We start from the raw sequence: 22103 nt of genomic DNA, 5'->3' as shown, positions 1-22103 counted from the left end.
TGCCCCTGGTCTGGCACATCCCGGGGCCTCCCTGGGTCAGTGGCAGCAGCCACGGGCGATGACTCCCTGCTTGTGGCAGTTTCTAGCCTGGCCAATTTTTCTGCCTCTTGACTTAAGCTTCACTGATGTTAGGCAGCATTATTGTTTAAAAATAGAAATGTCACGCAATGCTTGAATCAAGTGTCTTGCAAAAACCTGGGGGGGTTAAATATAGTTAATTTGCACGGTAACCTTCACCTGCCAAGCCAATGTTAGCAGGGGATCCATGCTTGATGGGGGAGTCTGGGGCTGGATTTCAGCTCCTCTGTGTATAAAGGCACTTGTGGAGGGAGGAGCAGGCAGAGGAGCCTGGGGAATGGTGTCAGGAGGTGGATGGTATGGGCAGTCCCAGCGAGGATGGGGGTGCCACGGAGGTCAGGTAGCTTTGGAAGGGTGCAGGCTGCACCAGGTCAGCTGCCTGAGGGAGAAAGAACCATCAGCCTTGCTGGTGAGGGTGAGAGAGGTGTGAGGAAGGTGATGCTGCCCTTCCCTGGCTGTCACAGCTGGGTTCTGCCTTGCCTCAGGTCATTTCCAGTGTTTCTTTCCTCCGCACTAATAGGATTTAGGAGCTTAGCTACCTTTTGCAGTAATGACAGCTCACCCCAGAGCCTTTCAGGCATGGCTGCTTGACTGCCTAAAAGCCCGGAAAACTGCTAATGAAAATGAATTCCTGGCCGGGCCTGGCACCCATGGGAGGGCAATTCGGCCACAAGCTCGGCCATCCCTGCTGGACACGCTGCCCAGCGGAGCTGCCAGCCCCCCACCGCCCCACGGCACGGGGGGTCCTCTGGGGACACAGCTGCTCGCCCTGTGCCTGTGTCACCACCCTGCTCCCCAGGGCTCTCCAGCACAGTGCTCCAGGGAGCTGCAGGAGGCCAGGGACACCTCACGGCTGCAGAGCCCTACCTAGCAAGGGGGGCATCTCCAGCACCAGGGGTGCTTTTCATCTCACAGGAAAGCCTTAACAAAATTCAGATCGGGAGCAGTTTTGGCTGGACATGGGGAAGATGTGAGTCTTCAAAAGCCTTTGGCTTTCCTACACCCAGGGCTTGGCATCCATCCTGACCTCTTCACAGATGCCCAGGGAAAGGCTCATGTTTAATTTAGCCCTCTTAGCCTACTGAAGCAGTATTTCCTCTCCTCTCCCTCCTTCCCACCCAGCTGTTTCTTTGCCTTCTTCTTTGACACAGCCTGATGCTTCCTCAGGTGCCTGCCCTCGGTACCCAGTCTCTCCACCACAGGAACACAGCCTGGCTCTGCCCTGCAAATGCTGCTGAGTCTAGGAATGATTTTAATTTTTTTTTTTCCCAAAAGAAAAGATGAACTGTGCAATTATTCTCCTAATGGATGTGACACGTTCTCCACATACTGACACGTAACATATGGCGCAAGATTACATCCTTCTGAATGATTCATGCAGTTCATCACCACCACGATTATCTGCTGCTTTCCAGAGCCGTGTCTTCCCATGCAGCTAAAATTTCCAGCCCCCTCCCTCTGGCCCCCCATGGCTCCAGCTGCTGGGGTATTTTCAGCCTCAGGTAGACACTGGGTGGCTCTGCCTATCAGAGAAGTCATCTCCAGCTCAGCCCCTTGTGCTGTGCAGTCAGAGCACAGAGCAGGCCAGGGCTTCCCTGCCAGCACCTCTGGGATGAGGCTGCAAGGTCTGGGAAAACACATCCACAGGTGAGGTGGCTGGAGCAGTTTATCCACAAGAAGAATTTATTTCTCCTATAATGAAATATTCCTTCAAGGAAAAAGCATTCATTGAGATGCAAATCCACCATGCTCTCTGCAGAAAATAAACCCATTTTCCCCTGCACAAGGCTCCAGGAGCCTATTTGTAATAGCCCTGCTCAGCAGCGATATCTCCAGCTCCCCAGGAAAATTAGTGCACATTAGCACAGAGCAGGGTATGGAACCCGAGAGCAGCGTCCTGGCCGTGCTTATCCTTGGGACGTTGGAGACAGAATTAACACAATTTAGCTTTTCTGACTCACGCACTTTGCCAGGGAACTTTAAATGAGTTTTTAATGTAGAAGCCTGGTCTGCAGCATGTGAATCAGGAACCTCTTGGGGCATTTACCAGCCAGGCTGTTTAATAGAAAAGCCCCTCCACACGCAAAGCCTCGCGCTGGGAGAGGCAAGGTAGTGATGCCATGTGCTGCTCACTTACAGCCAGGAGCTGATTATCCACTGAGTTCAGTGGGACTGCAACTGATACCGAATTACTTCAGATCCTACAGACAAAATAGTTCTGCTAAAAAAAACATTGCTCAGGCAGCGAGGTAAGTACTCAAATGTTGGGAAGAGCCAGATTTGTGGTTCCCGCGCAATTTAATTTTGCTCCATGTGCACTGAAATGAGCGCCAAGCCCCAGGAGGAAGGAGTAAGTGGTCATTTAACTAAACACTGCATGGCAATGTAGATGGGGGCAGAACAGAGGTCAAACCAACTACCATAAAACTAGCCCTGCCTAATTTCTGATGCTTGAGCTTGCAACCTTCTAACAGAGAGTTTGGCGAGATTTGCCAACCTCTTTTTAAGTTTTCCAGTGGCTGCAAAGCCCCCAAGGGGTAGGAGCACTGATGTGCAGAGCATTCCTGGGCCTGTGCCTGGCCAAGCTGGGTGAGGAGCAAGGCCAGCAGCTCCAGGACTTGGCTGGCCTGACAGCTTCAGCCCGGGTTTTGGAAAAATAAACCTCATTAATGGATCTCCCTCACAAAAGAGAAGTTCTTGTGACCCAGATATCTCTGGGCCTGAATCATTTGTCTCTTCCTAAAGCACATCAAAAGGCCACTGGTTGCCTCCCAGGCTGTTCCTGGGCAGTTTGTCTTGTCAGGATTGATGCCAGCCTGCCCACTGCCCTGCCTGTGGGTTGTGTGGTGCTGGAGTCACCACGGCCTGTGCAACCTGCCTTCCCCTGGCATTCCTCCTGCCTGGGACTACTCCTCGCTGAGCAGAGAAATCAGCACCATCCCAGCTTCTCCTGAAAAGCTCAGCGGGTGCCCGTACACTGTTTGCAAAGAGCCTTAGATGTTCCTCAACTATATCCCTATTAGCTCTCAGCCTGAAATCCTCCCAGAAATCAAACGGGAACCCTCCAGGCATTTGAAATTAAATATAGCCCAACTTTGCAGCTGCCTGGGCTTCTGCAGGGAGCTTTTGTCTCGCCCGCACGGTCCCCAGCCGCGCATTCCCTACACAGCCATTTGGTCTCCAACCATAAATTGCACAGTGAGACTGTGCCTTGTCTCAGCCCTGACAGGTTTGGGTACAAGAGAGTATTTCAGGGCATCACTAGCCTCTGACAAGAGCTGCAAGCCAAAGCAGCCTGTCCAAACTGACTGATTTTAAAATGTTTATCTCTAGTAAATATTGTTTAATACCCTTAACGTCAGTTAAAAATGGACTGGGAAGTATTTCCCCCTCGCAGAGGAGCAGGAAGAGTAATTAGCAATAAAAACCCCAAATCCACCAACAGGCAGAGTGGGGAAATAGACAGCAATCAATGTGAAAAGCAGCAAATTGTTCTGGGAAGCAGAAGCGATGAGCAGAACAAATCTCTTGTCCAAGGGGGCAAGAAAGCAGCAAAGGGGATTTCCCAGGCTCTGAAGGAAGCTGAGCGATGGGATGCTGGGGCCTGGAACCCAGAGCTGTACTGAGGTGGGAAAGGCAGAGATGGGCAGTGACTATTCCTGCTTTTCCTACCGAGTGCAGCCAGCCAGCTGTGGAGCGTGGCCCGCCAGGAACAGCCTTGCCCTCCATCCCAGCGTGCGCTCCCAGCCCCTCATCCCACCGCTGTGTGACGGTGCCTGCACAGCCAGCAGCCTGCCAGCTCCCTGGAGCTGCTCCTGCAGCTATAAATAATCTCCCTCTCCATCTCTGCTCTTCCCATGGCGCTCCCTGGGATGCAGAGGCACGGTGTCCCCGTGACTCAGCCCCTGGGCGCTGCTCAGCCCCTGCAGCCGGGACTCTCCCTGGCCCTGGGGCATGGCACGGCTCGGGCAGGTGGCCGAGCAGCGAGGACAGGCTGGGGACAACAGGGAGGTGGCTTTCTCTTGTCCCTACAGCTGTGCAGAGCTGCGTTCTGGCTACGGGCTGCATCCCACAGGGGCGCGTTTGGAGCAGGGGAAGGAGTTCCAGGGAAGGAGACCGTGATAAGTGAGTTTTGTTTGCAAAGGGAAGGGAGGGAAAGGGAAAGGGAAAGGAAAAGGGAAAGGGAAAGGGAAAGGGAAAGGGAAAGGGAAAGGGAGGAAAGGAAGGAAGGAAAGGAAGGAAAGGAAGGAAAGGAAGGAAAGGAAGGAAAGGAAGGAAAGGAAGGAAAGGAAGGAAAGGAAGGAAAGGAAGGAAAGGAAGGAAGGAAGGAAGGAAGGAAGGAAGGAAGGAAGGAAGGAAGGAAGGAAGGAAGGAAGGAAGGAAGGAAGGAAGGCAAATGAGCATTTTCTCATTTTCTTTTCCCTCCTACTGATGGAGGTAAGGAGAGCTTGCAGTGATTTTTTTTCTCCATGTTTTGCGTGTGTGCAAGGGAAGCACTAAAGCTGCTGCGTTTCCACCATCTCCTTGCCTTGCCATAAGAAGGTGTCACTTGACCCCAGTGACTGGAGGGATGCCGTGGGAGCTGTGTTGGCCTTTCCCCAGCACCATTCCTTGCCTATCTATCCCTCCACTACTTTGCCTTATCAATTCCTCCCTTGCCTTGCCTTGCTTTGCCTTGCCGACCCCTCCTTGCTGTGCTTTGACTCTCCCCTCTTCTTGCCCTTCTTTCCACAAGACAAGCCAGGTCTTGGCATCTCCAGGGGCGTTTCTCAGCCGTGGCTGCAGCAGCAAGGTGCATCCCTGGCATGAGCACAGCACCTCCTTGTCCCAGTCCTGGCTTGGGACAGGTTTGGATATGGTTGCCCCCCCAGGAAACCCATGGGGACAGGCAGCTGTTAACAGGCACGAAGAAATCTCTCAGTGGAAACACTGCTCTCCAGAGAACCACATTTTCAGCAGCAGCTATGAGATTCGAAGTCATTTTTTACCCCTCCATTTAAGGAGATACCAATAAAAAGCACAAAACGACATTGTGGCTCAATTTTTTCTGTATAGAGGAAAACAGAAATTACACCATTTTCTAGGAAAGACACGATTCAAATGCCCAGGGTTTGAAAAAGAATTTTCCTTCCGACAACAACCATTTTCATCATTATCTGCTGGATGTAAAATCCACAAAGCTTTCCGCAGTTTCCTGGCTCTTTGGGAGCACCAGCTCCCTATTGGGTGCCCACGTGGGCTCGGTGTCACCCCACTGGAGGACACCAGTCGATGTGCCCTGTCCCTGGGCACCCAGCCCTGGCTGCTGCCCACCAACCAGAGCCAAAGCTGGCTGATAATTGGGAGCTAATTGAATCCATTGCAAATTACCTTTTCCCCAGTTCTGTTTCCCTCCTGGAAGGCTGAGGTCTTTTGGGCTGAGAGCAACAACTGAAATTGTCAGTTCTAATTCCCTATGGCTCCGTTTATTAGGCCAGAGGACTTCCCCAGAGTAATCAAACCCAGCCAGAAAATGCATTAAACTCACAAAACAAACACTGGTGTTTGCAGCACAAAGCCCTTCCTGTCTCATTAAGATCAATTAGGTTGTCTTGAGCAAACTTTCCCCTTTCTTTCTGCTAAGCCTGAACCATTAAGCCCATCCTCCACCTAAACAAGCTCAACGGCAAATCTGAAGGTGAAAAATGCCCACGCATCAGTGCTTTGCTTCCAGGCAAGCTCTCTCCAAAGCACTGCAAAGATAAAGGCGATGAGGCAGGGTGGGCATTCGGGACATCTCTCCCAAAGCCCTTTATGCCCCAGGAAGGCTGCGCACACACAAGCCAGCTCCTCTCCATCGCTCAGGGGACCACCCCGGCTCACCCAACACCGGCACAGGCTGCAGGATCCTCTCTGGGTGAGCGGGCTGTGCTGGCAAGCAGCTGCTGCCCTCCCTGCTCAGCCCGGGTGGATGTCTCGGTGTATTTACTGGAGGCCACAGCAAAGCCTTCCAGGGCCAAAAGTCCCAGCTGGTGCAGAACGACGCGGCTCATCTGCGGCGCTGATTTACACGGAGCATCTGCTGCGAGGGGAAGGGAGGAATCCGTTCAAGCACCGTAAATCCTGGTGGTGGAGCGGCCCCGGCAGCCCCACTCCCCAGCAGCCAGGGCTGGCCATCCCTGGAAGCAAGAAGGAGGAGAACAGCCCCGAGAGAAGGAAGGAAAAGGGGTACCTGCTGTGAGTGGGGATGCATCCCAGGCTGCATCCCGACCCTTGAGGGCTGCTCACAGCAGCAGAGCTGCTGCGGCTCGGGGCACGTTCCGAGGGCAGCCGCGCTCCCAGAGCCGCAGGGACACATCCCTTCTCTCCGGGTCACAAGGATCACATGCGAATTCCCAGTCCGGCAACAGCGACCAGTGACCGGGGTAAGCACCCGAAGCAGGGACTGCAACCGCAAAGAGCCTTGGATGTGCAGCCTCCGTCCCCACCTCCCCGCTGGGCAACAACCCCGCTTTCTCACAGGCGCGGCTGAGCATCGCACAGAGCAGAGCAGAGCAGCCGTGACTTTGCTGCGAGCCGGCAAGGAGAGGAAAGACATAATTAAAGTCCTGACCCTGGCTCCAAATATTGCATAATGAAATCAGCCCCTCGGTGCCAGGCTGTGAACTTCCTGCCGAGCGGGTGGGCACGGCCCTCCGAGGCTCCCGCAGCAGCAGAGCCAGCTCAGCTCCCGGGGCATTCACCAGCCCTGCTCCAGGCTGGGAGGCTGCTGAGCTCCCACAAAATCACTCCCCCAAAGCACACAAGGCTTGCGGATGCTGCCACAAACTCATGGGGTTCCCACGGGGAGGGAGCTCTCCCCGCCCCGTCAGGGACCGCTCATCTGCTCTTAAGTGTCCTATTCCCATTAAGCTTAAACACAGCCGGACTTCTCCGGATGCAGTAAACACTGCATCCCCTCCGGTTCTACGGGAAGAGGAGATTCTCATTCCCAAACAAGCGCAGCTTGGCACAGGATTTCATACACTCCCTGCAGATCCTGACTCCTGCTACTTGGAATCCCCAGCACGGGAGAGAACAAATTTGCAACTGTGAGCCAAGAAAGTCACTCCCAGACGATATTGCAGGGGAAAGATGATGTTGATTCAACGGGGAGGGTGTCTGCGTGTTGCTTAGGGGTGAAAAAAGAGGAGGGAGGTGAGCTGCCCCTACCACATCTGAGAACCACAGGAGGAGCTGATAGATTTCTGCTAGGAGGCAAATAACATCAAGAAGCCTCTGGAGATAGTTTGTTTTCTCAGAAATCTTAACATGCAAAAACTGGCAAATAAACAGCAATTTTAGAGAAACCAAAGAGTCTTTTTTTTTTTTAGCACCCAGAAGAGGCAGCCATGCAGGTCTTGCCTGATTACTGTGCCAGGTGCTGCAAGGATGTCTGCAAAGGGAGGACCAGGACTCGTGCAGATACAGGAAAAATGACATACTTGTGTGGCCTGCTTAAGGGTTTATGCTTAGGAAAAGGAATTAGGGCTTGGCTGGTGTAGGATGTTCCTCTTCTGTTGAGCCTGTCCCAACCCTTTGCTCCATCCCTTAGCTGGCCCAGCTGTGTGAGAGGCAGCACCTCTGCTCCAAAGGTTGGCTTCATGGGTCCCACCTTGTGTGAGACTCATCCAAGACAGCAAAACTGCCGCACAGAAAGAGCCAGGTGCTGATGGTGTCATAGCTGATGGTGTCACAGACATTTGCACCTGCATCCTCCCCTTCCACCGGCAAAACTGCTCGATGCCTTGATCCCAAGTGGAGGGTGTCAGTGGAGCCCCACTTGGAACGTCCTGTGCAGCCTGGAGGATCTGTGCCTGCAAAGATGTGGGGAGGAGAAGGGAGCTTTGCAGTGTGAACTGCAAAGGAGTGGATGGACAGAACAGCCATGGTGAAGTTCTCAGGCTGCTTTGAAGAGCAGCCTCTGTCTCCTGAAGCCCGGGGAAATCCGTGGGGACCTGCTCTGGAGGGTCCCCTTGCAAACGAACAAAGCCATTGGCTGAAAAATTGAGTGTTTGCAACGAATTATTTTCAGTAACTGACCAGCTTTACGGATGGGTGAGGAATATTCATCAAATAAATTATTCATGATTTCTTTCCACTGATCAGCAAATCAATTAGCCACAAACCTCTCTCCAATTATTCATCCAGCTCGAGCGGGATAAATGGAGAGATTTATGACACAGACAACCAACTAATGTGTATTTCCAAACAGGGACCCTTAAGATCCATAAACCTTGCTCTGCACTGGCTCAAATGACCCCGTGCTGACTCACAGTTAAGCTCTCTGAGCTCATGCCCGTGTGCTGCCTGCTCTGTAAAGTCTCCTGTCACTCAGCACTCTTGGGAGGTGAGGCAGTGTAGACCTGTGGTATCGAAGAGACACGGTCTCAGGGGGCTCACCAGGGCTCACAAGTAATCTGGAAACACCCCTCGATGAATAAATCAGTAGATATGGCCAAGTCAAACACAAAACCTGATGCAGGAGTAACCAGTGGTCTGCATAAGGTCAGGTGTGACGACATAAAAATCTCTTCAGCTATAACTCCACAGTTATGGACCTGTTGGGAAGTTGCATTTGTGCAGTTTAACCTCTACTGTTATAATTCCCCATAAAAACACTCTCACACCAAAATTAAGGCATGTTGACAATATTAAGCTGCACAGTAAATGTAAGTAAGGGTTATGAGACTAACAAATAGTCAAATTAGCATAAGAGCTGCCTTTGCCTCTCTGGAGTAACACCATTAGAGTTTGTAAAAGCGAAGCATAATTCAGCATAAGTGTGATAAGTGACCAGAACTGCACAGAGATATCTCCAAATTGCCCTGCTATGCAAGACTTCCCATGCCAACCACGCAGGTGCTCCAGCTCAGAAGTGAGGCCTGCCTGCCTTACTTGGCGTGGACGCAGGTCCCCCATGGCAATCTACAGTACTGCTTGTTAATATGGTTGGAAATGAGGGTTGTGGCTGGCTTGCACAGATAAAGTGAGTCCAGATGTAGGAGGGCAGCTGCTGTACATGCCAGGCAGAGCTTCTTTTCCTGCAGTGAACAGGCACAGAAACAGCAAGACACTCCAGGGGGAAAGCATCACTTGCAGCTTTGATTGATCTGGTTAATGGATTAAGCTCATATTCATCTAAATACACTTGCAGCCCTAATCTGCTTTCATCCCACTGTCTGGGAGGGGTTCCTTCTCACAAAGTCCCATCTGTAAGTCCACAGGGTTCTTTCAGTTGGAGCAGCTTTGACTACAGGCAAGAGGCTGTAAAGACACCCAGCTTCTGCATGGTGACCTGGTGCAGAGCAGCCTCCAGGCTTTACCTCCAGAAGCTTTTGGTTTCTCTGGGGTTGCTAACTCTCCCACAGTTAGCATCCCAGTGCATCCCAGAACTGTAGCCACATCAGGGAGCTGAAGCAGTCAGTTGTGACAGGGGCAGCTGCAGCTTGGGAGGAGCGGGAGCCCCTGGGCCAGACAATTCTGCATCCCAGGAGGGTCCCCCATTCCTGCCTGAAGGGACAATTCTTCCCTTTGCAGGGTGTGAAGGTGAAATGGCTCCCGCTCAGTGAAGCGCTGTGAGCCTGCGGGCAGGGCTCTGCCTGGTGTCCCTCTGCTCCTCGGTTCTCAGTGCTGCACGTCCTCGGTGATGAGGACAACCAACCAGGGAGTCACTTCTCCTGGATCATCAGTTCTGCACCCCAGGAAAACTCTCAGTCTGAGGCTAGATGTCTAGGACGGGGCTCGCCACTCTTCAGATGCTGCTGTCAAAAGCCAAAATCTGTGGAGTTAAGAGATTTCTTGCAGCATCCGTTCCCATCCCGGTCGCCCACACGCAAAGCCCACCTATGACAGGGTGGTTTCAGTGCCCTGGGGTTGGAGCTGCTGCAGCAATGTTCCCGGAGAGGCATCGCATACCTGTGCCTGGGCAGGGCTGGGAGAGGTAGGAAGTTCAGAGCTGTGGCAGGAGGGGCACTACGAAATGGGTACTGAGGCAGGGCATGAGCCTGACTTGTGCTGCCGGCGGGATGGCGTGCGACCTCTGCTGCGGGGGACGTGGGCTGTGCGGGGCGGGAGAAGACTGGGCAGCCCCTTTCCCATTTCCCCTCAGAGCTGCTGAGCCACACGCCGGGCACAGCCGGGAGAGTTCCAGTGTCCTGGGCTCTGGGGCTGACCAGAGGGCTCCCCAGGGTAGGAACAGGGAGTCCTGGGCTCTGGCAGCGGCGTCGGCTCCAGAGGTCGGCGCTGAGGACTCCAGGGCTCAGGGACTGACCGCAGCCCGCAGGGATGGAGGCGGGAGGAAGGAGGCAAAGGGTCTGGATTTTGATGCCGCTCTTCGGTCCCAGGGATGAGTTCGGCTGTGCCGAGGTCTTGGACCTGACCCAGCGACAAAGGGTCGGGTTCCCGGAGGACGGGTTGCTCCCGGACGCCGAGAGCGGGGATGGGGGACCCTGGCTGCAGGATGGCGGCTGAGGAGCCCCCGGCTCCCGGTGTTGGCGGTCCCGGGGGACGGGGCTGCGGCCGGAGCGGCGGACTCGGGGGTACCGCCGGCCCCTCCCGGCGGCGGCCGGTGCCCGCAGCGCCGGCGGCGCGGGGCGGAGGGGCGGTGGGCACGGCCCCCTCGCCGCGCCGCCCCCCGCCCGCCCCCAGCGCCTCCCGCGGACGGCGGAGCGCGGCGCGGGGCCGGCGCGGGGCGGCGAGCGGCGGCGGGGCGGCCGCAGCCCCCGACGGCAGCGGCGGCGATGCGGCGAGGCGGGGCGGCGGGCGGCGAGGCGGGGCGGCGGGGAGCGCGGCGGGGGCGGCGGGGCTGAGCGCCGGGCGGCCGGGGCTCCTCGGCCCCGGGGGGGGGCACCCGCCCGCCCGCCCGGCGCCGCACCCGGCTCCGCACCCGGCACACGGATTTACGGCGCGGACTGCAGCCTCCGGAGCGGCCCGGCAGGTAAGGCACGGCCGGCGGCACCCGGGGGCCTCGCCGTGCCCGCCGCGCATCCCCCCTCCTCCGCCGCGGTATCGTCTCGCCGGGCTCCGGACGCGGTACAAGTTTCCCCCGCTGCGGTCCCAGCGGGCACCGGCTCCCCGCCTCCGCCGCCCCGCCGCTCCCCCAGCGGATGCTGCAGCGATGGGGCTGCCCCGGCTGCGCGCCCCCGCCCGCCGCTCGTCCTCCGCTCCGCTCCGCTCCCAGCTGCGCCCGCAGCCCCGAGCCCCCCGGAGGGACAGCGGCGTGGCCCGGGGTCCCGCTCGGGACCGGCCGCAGTGGCGGGGGCCGGGGGGATGCGGCCAGGGCAGGGGAGAGAGCGGAGTCGGCTGATCGGGCTGCTGCCAGAGAAGGTTCTGTTGCTCTTGGACCAAACTTGGCTTCGGGGAAGCTGGCCTCGGGGTGAGAGCCCCGGGAGGGACCGGTGGGACGGGAGAGCCCCGAAGGACATGCCCGGAGCCTGCTGCTGCTCAGGGTGCGGGTGTCTCGCCCCGCGGGGCCCGTCCCGCTACTGGGGATGCTCCCCGCTAGGCCTCGGCTGGAGGCTGAGCAGCGTTTAGGAGCTCGGTTCTCCACAGGGAACGCGGACTCCTTCCAGCCTTGTAGCGGGGCTGAGTGCCGGGAGGCTCGGGATGCTCCCGTTTCCGCCTTGGGAACGCGTTCCCTTCGCAGTCGACCTCAGAAAGCGAGTGTGAGAAAGGGGACATAGCCCACGGGAGAGGCATCACAGCCGGGGACATGTCGAGGGGGTCAGGTTTCCCTGAGAGTGCTGAACATGTTCTGAGTGGGACTTTCCCTCTCCTACCCCGGTGGCGGAGGCGCTGCCCACCGGCAGACGCGATGTGCCCCAAGGGCCGTGGGTACTGCTGGGGGCCCTGCCTTGCCGGTGCCATCGGGTGCGGATTTTACCGGGGTGCTTCCCTGTGCGTGGAAGATCCCCGTTTGCAGCCTTTTCCCTCTTTTTCCTGCACGGTGGCAGACTGTCGCCATCGAGCGCGCAGACGGGCTGTGCGGCTGAGCTGTGACTTCCCGTGGGCGTGGGGTATCGATCTGTGGCTCTGCCCTGCGGAAGGGAAGGTGTGCTCAGCCCAGCGCATCGCCTGGGGACACTGCTCCTGTGCTCCTGCTCTGGGGACATGTCAGATCTGGAATCCTCCCTCTGGACATGCCGCTGTCACACTCCTCCTCGGGCAGCCGGGCAGCTGGCGCGATGATTTAGGTGTCCCGTGGTGGTTTGTGCCGGGAACCCGGGTGCCTCTAGCTGTGAGCCACCTTCATGTGGGCCCACAGCGGTGCCCAGTCCCAGCAACATCCCCTCCACACCTCCCGAGCTGGCTGTGCCCCGCGGGTCCTGCACGGCTCCTCCATCTGCCGATCTCCTCGATCTCCTGATGCTGAGTGGGGCTGCATGCCGCCTGCGGGATGTCTGCCCTGTGGGCATGGATCACAGGCGGCACCGGGCTTCTCCCAGCTGCCTGTTGTGTAGCGAAGGGCGGCCTGGGTTTATCTGCGAGAACGGATGTGAGTACGGGGGTCTGATCACTGCGTGTAAAAATCCTCCTTCAGAAATCCCCTTCTCCTGAGCATTGCTAACACAAGGCGAAATAAGCACAGATTCTGCAATTTTAGGGCTCTCTACGGGTTGTGCCGCAACCAACAGTAGACGGGACTGAATATAAACTGGGTTTTTATCGGTTTCCCTGGATTTTTATCTGTTTCCCGACGCAAAGCTCTTGCTGTCAGAATGAAAGCAGATGTTTGGCTGCCTGTTTAAGCCAGAAACACCTCTGGTTAGGACGCTAGCACTACTAGGATCTCCAGCCCCATCCCCTTTACCTCGGTGGCTTCAAAGGCTGCCTCAGCATAACTGTTCTTAAACTCCTCTGGTCGCTGCCGGAGAGGCATTCCCCTGCTCCCTTTAAAAAAAAAAAATAAGGGAAATGCATACAAAAAGCCGTGCAAATGGTGGAGGAGGGTCTCGGAGCGATGCGCTGAGGGAAGTGAGCATGGCTTGGCACAGCAGCTCAGCTGGAGCTCGAGTCTGGCACCGAGTCCCCAGTGCTGCTTCCCCGTGTCCTCGTGGGGCTCTGGGTGCTTTGCTGTGCCCTGCAGGCACCCCAAGGAGCTCTTCAGAGGAAACGCAGAGGTGGATCTGGGCCCGTGCTGTGGAGAGGCAGCAGCAGCAGTGGGGTGAATATCCATCCCCAGGAGTGCCGTGTACCAACCTGAGAGACAGCCCTGCTCATTCTGTTATTTAGCTCATGGACCCAGAGAGAGAGAGAGAGTGCTTTCCTGTGTCTGCTTCTCTGCTTTAACAAACTGAGAGCTTGCTGTTTTGCTGTGGGACACCTAAAAGCACAGCCTGTGCAGCGGGTTGGAGATCACCAACTTGGTTTTCTTGTAGTTATTCTGACAGCAATGCTGCCCAGGGGTGGTGGCAGGAGGGTCCTGCTGGTGCTGCTGCAGGCTCGGGTGTGCACAGGGGTACTGAGCAAAGTGGCACTTGCCCAAAAGGCCATGGCAGGGCTCTGCTGAATCCCAGCTCCCGGGATGCTCCTTCTGCCTCTGCAGCTTGCTGCCGGTGCCCTGACAAGTAGCTTTGTGTGTAAATGGGGATTTCTTCAAAACTCCTGGGAGGAGCAGCTGACAACAAATAGCTCAGTGGCAAAAATGTGTGTGTGTGTGAACTACAGTCTAAACGGGAGAGGGAAAACATCCAGTTACAGAACTAATGCAAATGGAGTTGGCTTTCATCTCTCCCTGCAGCATCCTTTGTGGAAGGCATTTGCATTTCCCCACAGTCAGTTTGCTACCTATCCTTCAAGCAAATCCAGAGCTAGAAAGCAGAGGAAAGCCTGTTTACAAGGTGTGGGGTGGCTTGCCAAATCTGGAGAGAGCTGAACTCAAAATATTTGATAATGAAAAATCTTATTTTAAGGTAGCAACAGTGAACGCAGCAGAGGATGGCACACACAGGCTGCGGTGTGTGCTCCGCTGCTGAGTGCAGGGTCGGGGGCTCATTCCTGAGCTCCTGCTGCACCAGTTCTCACGGGTGACCCATCCAGAAGGGTGATGGCGAGGAGGGGGTCTCATAAACTCCTCTGACCTCCCTCTGGCACAACTCTGAAGTGCCATCGGGATGTGGCATTCCTGCCGGGGGATCCTGGAGCTGTCCAGCATCACCCTGTTATCTGTGTGGGAAGACCCCCGTGGCTCCCACCAGAGATCCACCAGCCCTGGAGTCTTCAGGTGTCCTCAGTGGTGTGGGGGCTCCTGGGTCTGGCAGCTGCAAACAGCTCCAGGGTGGACTGCTGTCATTCTGGAGGAGTCTCCAGCCCGGAAGACAGAAACAAATCAGGATTTCAGGAGCACTTCAGCAACAGCTATTAGCTGTGCTAAAAGGATTACCAGCTCTGCAGGACTCATCAAGTGTTTAAAACATAACTCAAGCATCAAAGGCGACTCTTAAAGGCTCACATTTTCACATCAAGTCACTGTGAAAATTTCTATCCAACTTAATTAAAACATTCACTAGGCTCATTAAAAACAAAAAGAGAAAACAAAGGCCTTTTTTTCCTTAAGTACCAAGCCATTTTGAAGAGAGGAGTTTACAGCAAAGTATGCATATTTCTTTGTTATAGAATCACCTTTGTGAAAGTCTCCCGTCTCTAGATCACTGTGTCTGACTAAGCTCAAGCTCTCCGAAAAGGAAACAACTATGTTGGTATTGTTTTTGTTGTTTTGTTTTTTCCCTGGCTAGGGACCACAGAAGAGAGATGAAAAAGTGAGAAGAGCTTTGTAGAGAAAGTTAGATAAGAGGGTGGGGGAGTGTCAAAACCAGACCTATAATAGGAAACAAGCCACTGAAGTGCTGGTGAAAGTACCTTTTATCTTGAAGGCTCCAAGTGCTGTGCAGTGCATTAATACACATAAGAGCTGAAAAACAGTCGACAACAACTGGCACCACCACCTTTGCTGGCAGCAGAGTCACCCCAGGTGGGTCATAGGCTCACTCATCATCAGTCCCTGACTGCCTCTCTGTTTTGGCTGAGTTCATTTTTGGGCCACTCACTTGAAGAAGGACATTGAGGTGCTGGAGCAAATCCAGAGAAGGGTAACAAAGATGGTGAAAGGTCTGGAACACAAATCTGATGAGGATTGGCTGGGGGGCTCAGGGTGGACCTTACAGCTCTCTACAACCACCTGAAAAGAGGCTCTAAAAAGGTGGGAGTTGCCCAGTTCTTCCAGGTAATAAATGACAGGGCAAGAGGGAATGGCCTCAAGATTCCCGAGGAGAGGTTTGGGATGAATATTAGGGAAAACTTCTTCATGGAAAGGATTGTCAAGCACTGGAACATGCTGCCCAGGGAAGTGGTTGAGTCACCATCCCTGGAGGAATTTAAAGGATGTGCCACTTAGGGATGTCATTAGTGGTAAATTTCGCAGTGCTAGGTTAGTGGTTGGACGGTACAGCCTTAGCAGCTTTTTCCAGTTTAAATGAGTCTATGATTCTGTGTTTTGGCCGAGGTGAGATGTTGCTAATCAGCCCCATCCCAAGCCCCTTCCCATGTGTGCTTGGTCCTGGTCAGCACCACCATCATCTTCCACGGGGCTGTGACTTAATTCTCCTTCCCTGTGATGTGCCCTGTCTCAGGGACACGGGATCACCCCCAGGCTTCAGCATGTATTCACCCTGACCACACTCACCCTGCTCAGAGGCCCCAGCTGTTTTCAGTGCCCTGGGGAGGCATAAAACAGGTAGTCAGACTCCCTCTGCACAAGGTGTAACTGGAGCGGTGCCACTGGAATTATGGGTGCATTCAACACAGTATTTAAACTTACTGAATGATTTTTTGACATTCATAGAGGCCTTGAACATTGTAGGATTTCATTCCATTATGTTGATTTTCTTGGTTTTGATTAATATTGAATCAGCATCCGCAAAAAAGGAATAAACATGTCCTCTTCTTCCTCTTGTGTACATATGAGTTTGATTTCTTCCACTTCACACTGTCCTGCCTGGTGCTTGGAAGGGCAGTGCTGAGAAATGCCATGGGGAGCAGAGCTGCTCCTGCTGCACCTTCCCGAGGGGATTTGCAGCCTCTCTTCCTTCTTTTCTTCTCACTTGGCCATTTTCTTGAGACAGAATATAGGACCTGAGCAAAGAGCCTGCTGCCCCTGCCGCCCTCTGGGCTGGGCCAGCTGTGTCCCTGTGCCAGGGACAGTGAGCTGCTGTCACACAGGGCTGGTGGCATGGGAAAGTGTGTGAGCACAGACTTTACAACCATGTACTCCGTGCACGCTCGGGATGTGAAATGCAGGAATTAGGAGGTAGACAGGGTTTTTCCATCAAGCGTTTATAGCACCTTCCTCACTATGTGTCTAGACATAGCTATAAATGAGGGAGAGGGCTATTACCTGGAAATAAAACTACTGAAACCAGCCCTGGAGAGCTTGATGCTGTATTTCCAAGGAACTGGGAGATTCCTTATGATGAATGTAACAATATCAAAGGCTATAAACTCACCACAGCTGGGTACTGAGTCAGGGGACACACTTAAAATGTACCTGCCACTTGCAGCTTAGACTCAGCTTTAACTGCGGTCCCTTGCCAGTCCTTGGCCATTCCAAGGGCTGCCACTTGCTCACAGATCAGGGTTCATCTCTGCTGACTCCACCAGCTCCAGTGGCATTATAAAACAGTCCAGTGGTCGCCACAATCTCATTTCTCATTGCAGTGTGGACCATTGGTGGTGTGGAGGAGAGGAGAGGTCATAAGTGGGGGTCGTGCTGTGCAGCTCACTGGGAAACTGCCTTCACACCTGAAAACTTGAGGCAGGGACAGCAGGAGCTCTGCTGAGTGTGTGGCAGTGCCTGTGTGGGTGGAAAACGCCTGGGAATTCCTCCCAGAATGCCCAGTCTCCATCCCAGTCCTTTTGATAGTGGTGGGAGAAGTTATACAGTAGAGATCTAATTTTTTGGATGCAAATTCTGTTCTCTGATCATTGCTTCTGCCACGTCCAGCACAGCGGGGTCTAAGACTGCCTAAGGCTTTGCCACACTGTGATAACATCAGCAAAAGTAATAAGGAAGAGAATGGACTCCCTGGAAAAACACCATGAAGCAAACCACTGACCCAATCCTGACAGTGTCCGCAACGAAAGCCCAGGGAATTATTTTGTTCAGCTAGGAGTAACCTACCTACACTAGTCTGAGTGACTGAGTGAAGTGGCAGGGGATGTCTCTTCTGATCCTTTGGTTGAATTAGAGGATGAAAAAGGGAAGTGAAAGGGTCATACTGGTGGCTGGGACCTTTTGGGACCTGCTGGCCCATGGCTGACCTGCCTTCTGAGGGAGGAAGGATGAGAAACAGCAGCATGGCAAGTGGTAGGTGCAGGATGCAGGTGGTGGGGAATTTGGGTCAGCACCTTTGTGGCTGCAGGACATGCTCCCCAAGCTGGGTTTCCTCCCCCACTTAGGTTTCCCCCTCCAGATTAGCTTTCCTCTGCAGATGGTGCACTGTGTCCAGGCCTTGTAAAACCCCTGCAGAGCTTTCTCATGTTGCACGTTCAGGATTAGGAGGCATTGGGTAACATGGTCCTCTGAGTACCTCAGACCTATTAAAAATTGCTCTCATTTGACTCCACAAACAGTGCCATTGGGAATGCAGCAATGCTTCTGGGATGTGAGTAAATATTGGCCTTGAATGAAGTCGCGGATAATGGGAGATAAGTTATCAACAGCTGTTTAACTTAATATTACTTCCATGCAAGATAACACTGAGCTTTTGCAAGAGGTTAATAACCAGATGTAGAATCCATCACTGCAAACACAGGCACCTGGCAAAGTGCATCCATAATTTTTCCACTGGAGTGTTATTACAGCTGAAGAAGCATGGTAGCAAGGAAATGTGCCAGTGGGCCTGGCTCCAGTGGCCCCCCAGGTGATGTTGTTGTGGCTGTGTGCAGTGACTGGGGGACAAGGGTGCTTTCCTGTGGGTCCAGCTCCTCCAGACTGAAGGGTCTAGGATGGCATCACTATAGAGTTGTAGTAACAAAGCTTTGCTGCTGCTAATCAGGCCTGAATGCCTGTGCTGGGCAGTGCCTGTACTGCACATCTGAGCACAGTGACCGTGGAGCGAAGAGTGAAGCAGGACAGGGAGGCATTCATATAGGTACTTAGAAGGTAGTGGCAAAATGTGAGGTGTGCATCAGTTGTGGATCATAGGATCACCACCAAAAGGAATGCAGCTGATGCTAATCAAGATTTTAACCCAGAGTTATGGTCCACATCACCTTAGCTGGCTACTGGTCTCTGGTATGGCTGTTCCAGCCTGATGTTGGACCTGTAATTCCACGGAACTGCAATCCAAGAAGAGGTTGGCAAAGGCCAGAAGTACGCAGGGAGATTGGAAAGGCTCTGCTAGCGAGCAGTGCTTGGCTCTGCAGCCACCAGGCTTCTCTGCAGAAAGACTCCTTCCCAGGCCTGTCCCAAAATGTGGAGTTGGGGTAGAGGAGATATGTCAGCCACCTGCCCATTGCCACAGTGTAGGCCTACCCTGGCTATTTTAATTCCATTCCTCTCACTTGATCCTGGCCACGGATGCTGCAGGCTTTCAGCACTGAGCTTCACAAGTCAGAGCCGAGGGAAGGGCTGGGGTGGGATGGAGTGGACCCTGCCTGCTCCCCTCTGCCTGCTCCACCCGCAGGGCTCCTCAGTGCTGTCCCTGATGATCAGGACACGAGGTCGCTGGTGTCAGTGCCCGGCTGGGACATGCCTTGCATGGCTCTGAAGACACTGATCAGCCTGACTGAGCCCTTGGCAGAGCTTGTCTCCTGGCAGAGCTGGGCTGGCTTTCAGTGCTCCTGGCTCCCAGCCCCTGCTTTATCCAGCAGACCACACTGCTGCTCAGCAGAGCTGGCTGCAGATGCTGGGACAGCAGCTGCAGTCCTATTGATCCCTGTGGGCATGGTAAGCCCAAATGAAGACCCTTGGGAGATCAGCACAGAATACAAAAATCTGGCTGCAAAGCAGAGTCTCAGACTGTGACAGCTCTGCAGACAAACCCATGTGAGAGTCCAGCTGTGCAGAGCATCCACAGAGAGCCTGCTTTGAATGTGGATTTGGTGCTTGGGATACATAAGGAAATCTTTGTTGGTTTGCATGAGCCCATCACACCTCTTCCTTCTCCCAGAGGAAGCATCTGGAAGCAGATCCAGGTCATTGCACCCATGGAGGCAACGAATCCTCAGCTTCCTTGGGTTCCTTGAGTGTGTTGCTCAGGTTGTGAGGCTGGAATGAACAAACAGATGAGCACCTTGGAAGCATCCAGACTTCTCACAGTCTCAGGGCTAGAAGGGTTAGAGAACCACTCTTGCCTCCCAAAAGAAAGAAGCTTCTCAATGTCCCACTGGTGCACTGGCTGTTGCACAAGTAGATGGGGACAAGCTTGTTTTCAGGCCATGCCACATTCCTGGTGTTTACACCCTGCTGGAATAGCTGGGAGCAGGGGCTGAGTGTGCTGGAGCCACTCTGGCCTTGCTCACTCCCCAGGTGTTACAGGCCCCCGGCAGCTGCTTTTGGGCCAGCCCCATTAAATGGCTCAGAGCATTACCTGCTCAGGCAAGCACATCTCTGGAGTCTTTAGTAGCTGCAGTTAAGAAGAAAGCTGTGTTACTAATCCTCATATGTAGCTGCTTTTTTCCAGCTCAGGCATTCCAGCTGAACTTTTCCCCCTGTGCTGTTTGCAAACCAGGCAGAGTGCGAGCGTGCCCTCACCCTTCCCACACACAGACACAGCAAGGCAGCAAGCAAATGGCAGGTCCCTGGTTGTCCTCAGCAATTGGCAAAGAGCTCCAGCTGCCACTGCTGCTGCCCTGGGATGACTCTTCTGTTTCCCATGGGCTCACTGCTGCATCATCAGCAGAGGCAGGCGATGCGGGTTCGCTTTTTTATAGCCACGCCTTGCCCTTGCCTGTCATTTACACGGCGAGCTTAAATTGTAGTCTGAAATGAACGTTATTATTAAGATCCTGAGTTCTTGAGGTATTAAAGGTAGGGGTTGACCCCTGTGGACATGCATGCCCGCATTTAAAAAGCAAAGGAAATTCCTGTAGACGTGTCGGCAGCACCTTGTGCTGAGGCTGGTCAAGTTCTACGTCCGAGCAAGTGCTCCCTGCTGCGGATTGTGACCTTGTGATTCTCTTCTAGAGCTGGATTTTAAGCTCCTGCTGAAGTTTGCCTCTGTGAGCAAGGTCCTGGCTGGTGACAGCTTCCCTGTTTTTTTCCAGGACAACCTGCTGCATGGTGGCTCTGCTGAGCAGCACCTCCCCTTGCCCTCAGTCTCCTGGTACTGCTCACCAGGGATGCCACTGAAGTTTATGCTGCTGCTGCACATCCTTTTCCTGGGCAGCTTCCACATAATTAATTTACCTGTGGAGCTACAAGCTCCTGTTTTAAAGCTTGCTTTTAATCAGTTTGCAAAATACCCATCTTCTTGTTTACTCTTGTGTGAGTTCCTGTTGCCCTGATTTTTAAAAGTGTAAGTTTTCTTTTATAGTTCTTTTGAAAGTTTTAAAGTTCTCATCAAACTCCTTTAGCCTTCTAATAATGTTTACATATTTGAGAGTCAGAGTTCCCACATAATGTCACGTATAAAAGAATAGTTTACATATTTCTCTGAGGGTGGAGAGAAATGATGGATTGATCTTTGGACCAGTGTGGTTGGAGAGGTGGTAATTCCATCCTCCAATCCATGGTCACCTTTGGAATTCTGTGAATACCAAATGTTGGAATAAAACTGCCTCTTTTTTCTCTTTTGAACTTCCCTAACTTCTTTGTACTCATTTCGTGTCCAATAGCGACAAGTTTTCCTTATTTATCTTAAATTTTGGGGAGCATGACTGCTGGTTTTCAGTGTGCAGCACAGCAGCAAACCACCCTGGGCTCCCTGGGAATGGGAGCCTGTTCCCTCCACTGCTCCCCATCCCTCTGCAAGGTACAGCAATATAATCACCAGTTTGTTCACTTTTTATTTCCCTGACAGAAATCAATCTCATATTGTCTTTGGTTCCTCCTTTGATTTCTTGTCTTTTCTGATCTTCCCACATTTTCTGCAGTTACACAACTCATCCAAACTAATAACCAGCACAGTTTTTCACCTCAGGTAGCACTGTGTGCCCTCCGACCTCGGGCAATGCTTGTGCCTCCCTTGTGGAGGTCATGGGGGGGCTCATAGCCTCATGATTAATTCTGTCCTCTTGAAAAGCAGGCTTTGGCAGTGAATCCTTGCAGTCCTACACAGATCTTGTGTCAAATTCACGGGAGTTTCATGAGAATGTTTCATTGCTTTGAACTCCGTCTTCACACCCAAGTCTAGCAGGGGGAGTATAGGAAATTTATAGTTGCAAAAGAACTTTGCAAAGTTGCATTAAGTTCCATTTCCTTGGCAAAGGCAAATAAAGCTATGCAGGGAGAAGGGAATAAAGAGTGGAGAAAAATGCCGCAGACATAAAAGGAGAAAATGCTGAATGGGAGGGGAGAACTGACAGCCTTAATGTGGATTTGTGGGGAATTTATGAACCTGAAGCCAAGTAATCACAGAGCATGGGTAGTTTAGGTGACTGTGGGGACTCATTGCTCTTCATTAACCTTCCAGCCACCTGGGTTCAGGTGTCAACTCAACATCAAACCACAGCTGATCAAAACTTTCTCTGTTTGAAAAATTGTGGGGAAATTGGGTTTTCAAGTGGCTGAATGGGATTTCATGAGGCCCCTGCCTTCCTCAATATCGTTAAATCATTCGATATCAAAAATCTAAAAATGGGTATTTGGGCCTGAATCCATTTCTGGGCTCCAGCCAAAAAGAGCTGAAAAAAATGCTGCTGTGTTTATTTGTGAGTTTTTCCCCATGTGCCATGAGGGCTTTGTTGCTCCTGACTCAGGGAGAGCTCAGGCAGAATCCAGGCACTGCCTTGCCCAGAGAGCAACACAGAAAGCAACTTCAGTAATTTCTACAGTGAATAATCTCTTT

At 53.4% G+C, this 22103-nt stretch overlaps 1 protein-coding gene across 1 annotated transcript in view; it reads left to right on the top strand.

Annotated features, from left to right (window-relative positions):
• Positions 1–10867: 10867 nt before the first annotated feature.
• TMEM121 (transmembrane protein 121) overlaps positions 10868–22103 on the top strand; it is a 36343-nt gene continuing 25107 nt past the window's right edge. The window contains exon 1 of the mRNA XM_068199218.1: positions 10868–11035. The gene's annotated coding sequence lies outside the window, so the exon portion shown is untranslated. The remainder of the gene's footprint in view (positions 11036–22103) is intronic.

The sequence above is a fragment of the Anomalospiza imberbis genome, chromosome 9 (assembly GCF_031753505.1).
Source record: "Anomalospiza imberbis isolate Cuckoo-Finch-1a 21T00152 chromosome 9, ASM3175350v1, whole genome shotgun sequence".
Classification (NCBI taxonomy): domain Eukaryota; kingdom Metazoa; phylum Chordata; class Aves; order Passeriformes; family Viduidae; genus Anomalospiza; species Anomalospiza imberbis.
The sequence above is the reverse complement of the archived record's forward strand: the minus strand, read 5'-3'. Positions and strand labels throughout refer to the sequence as shown.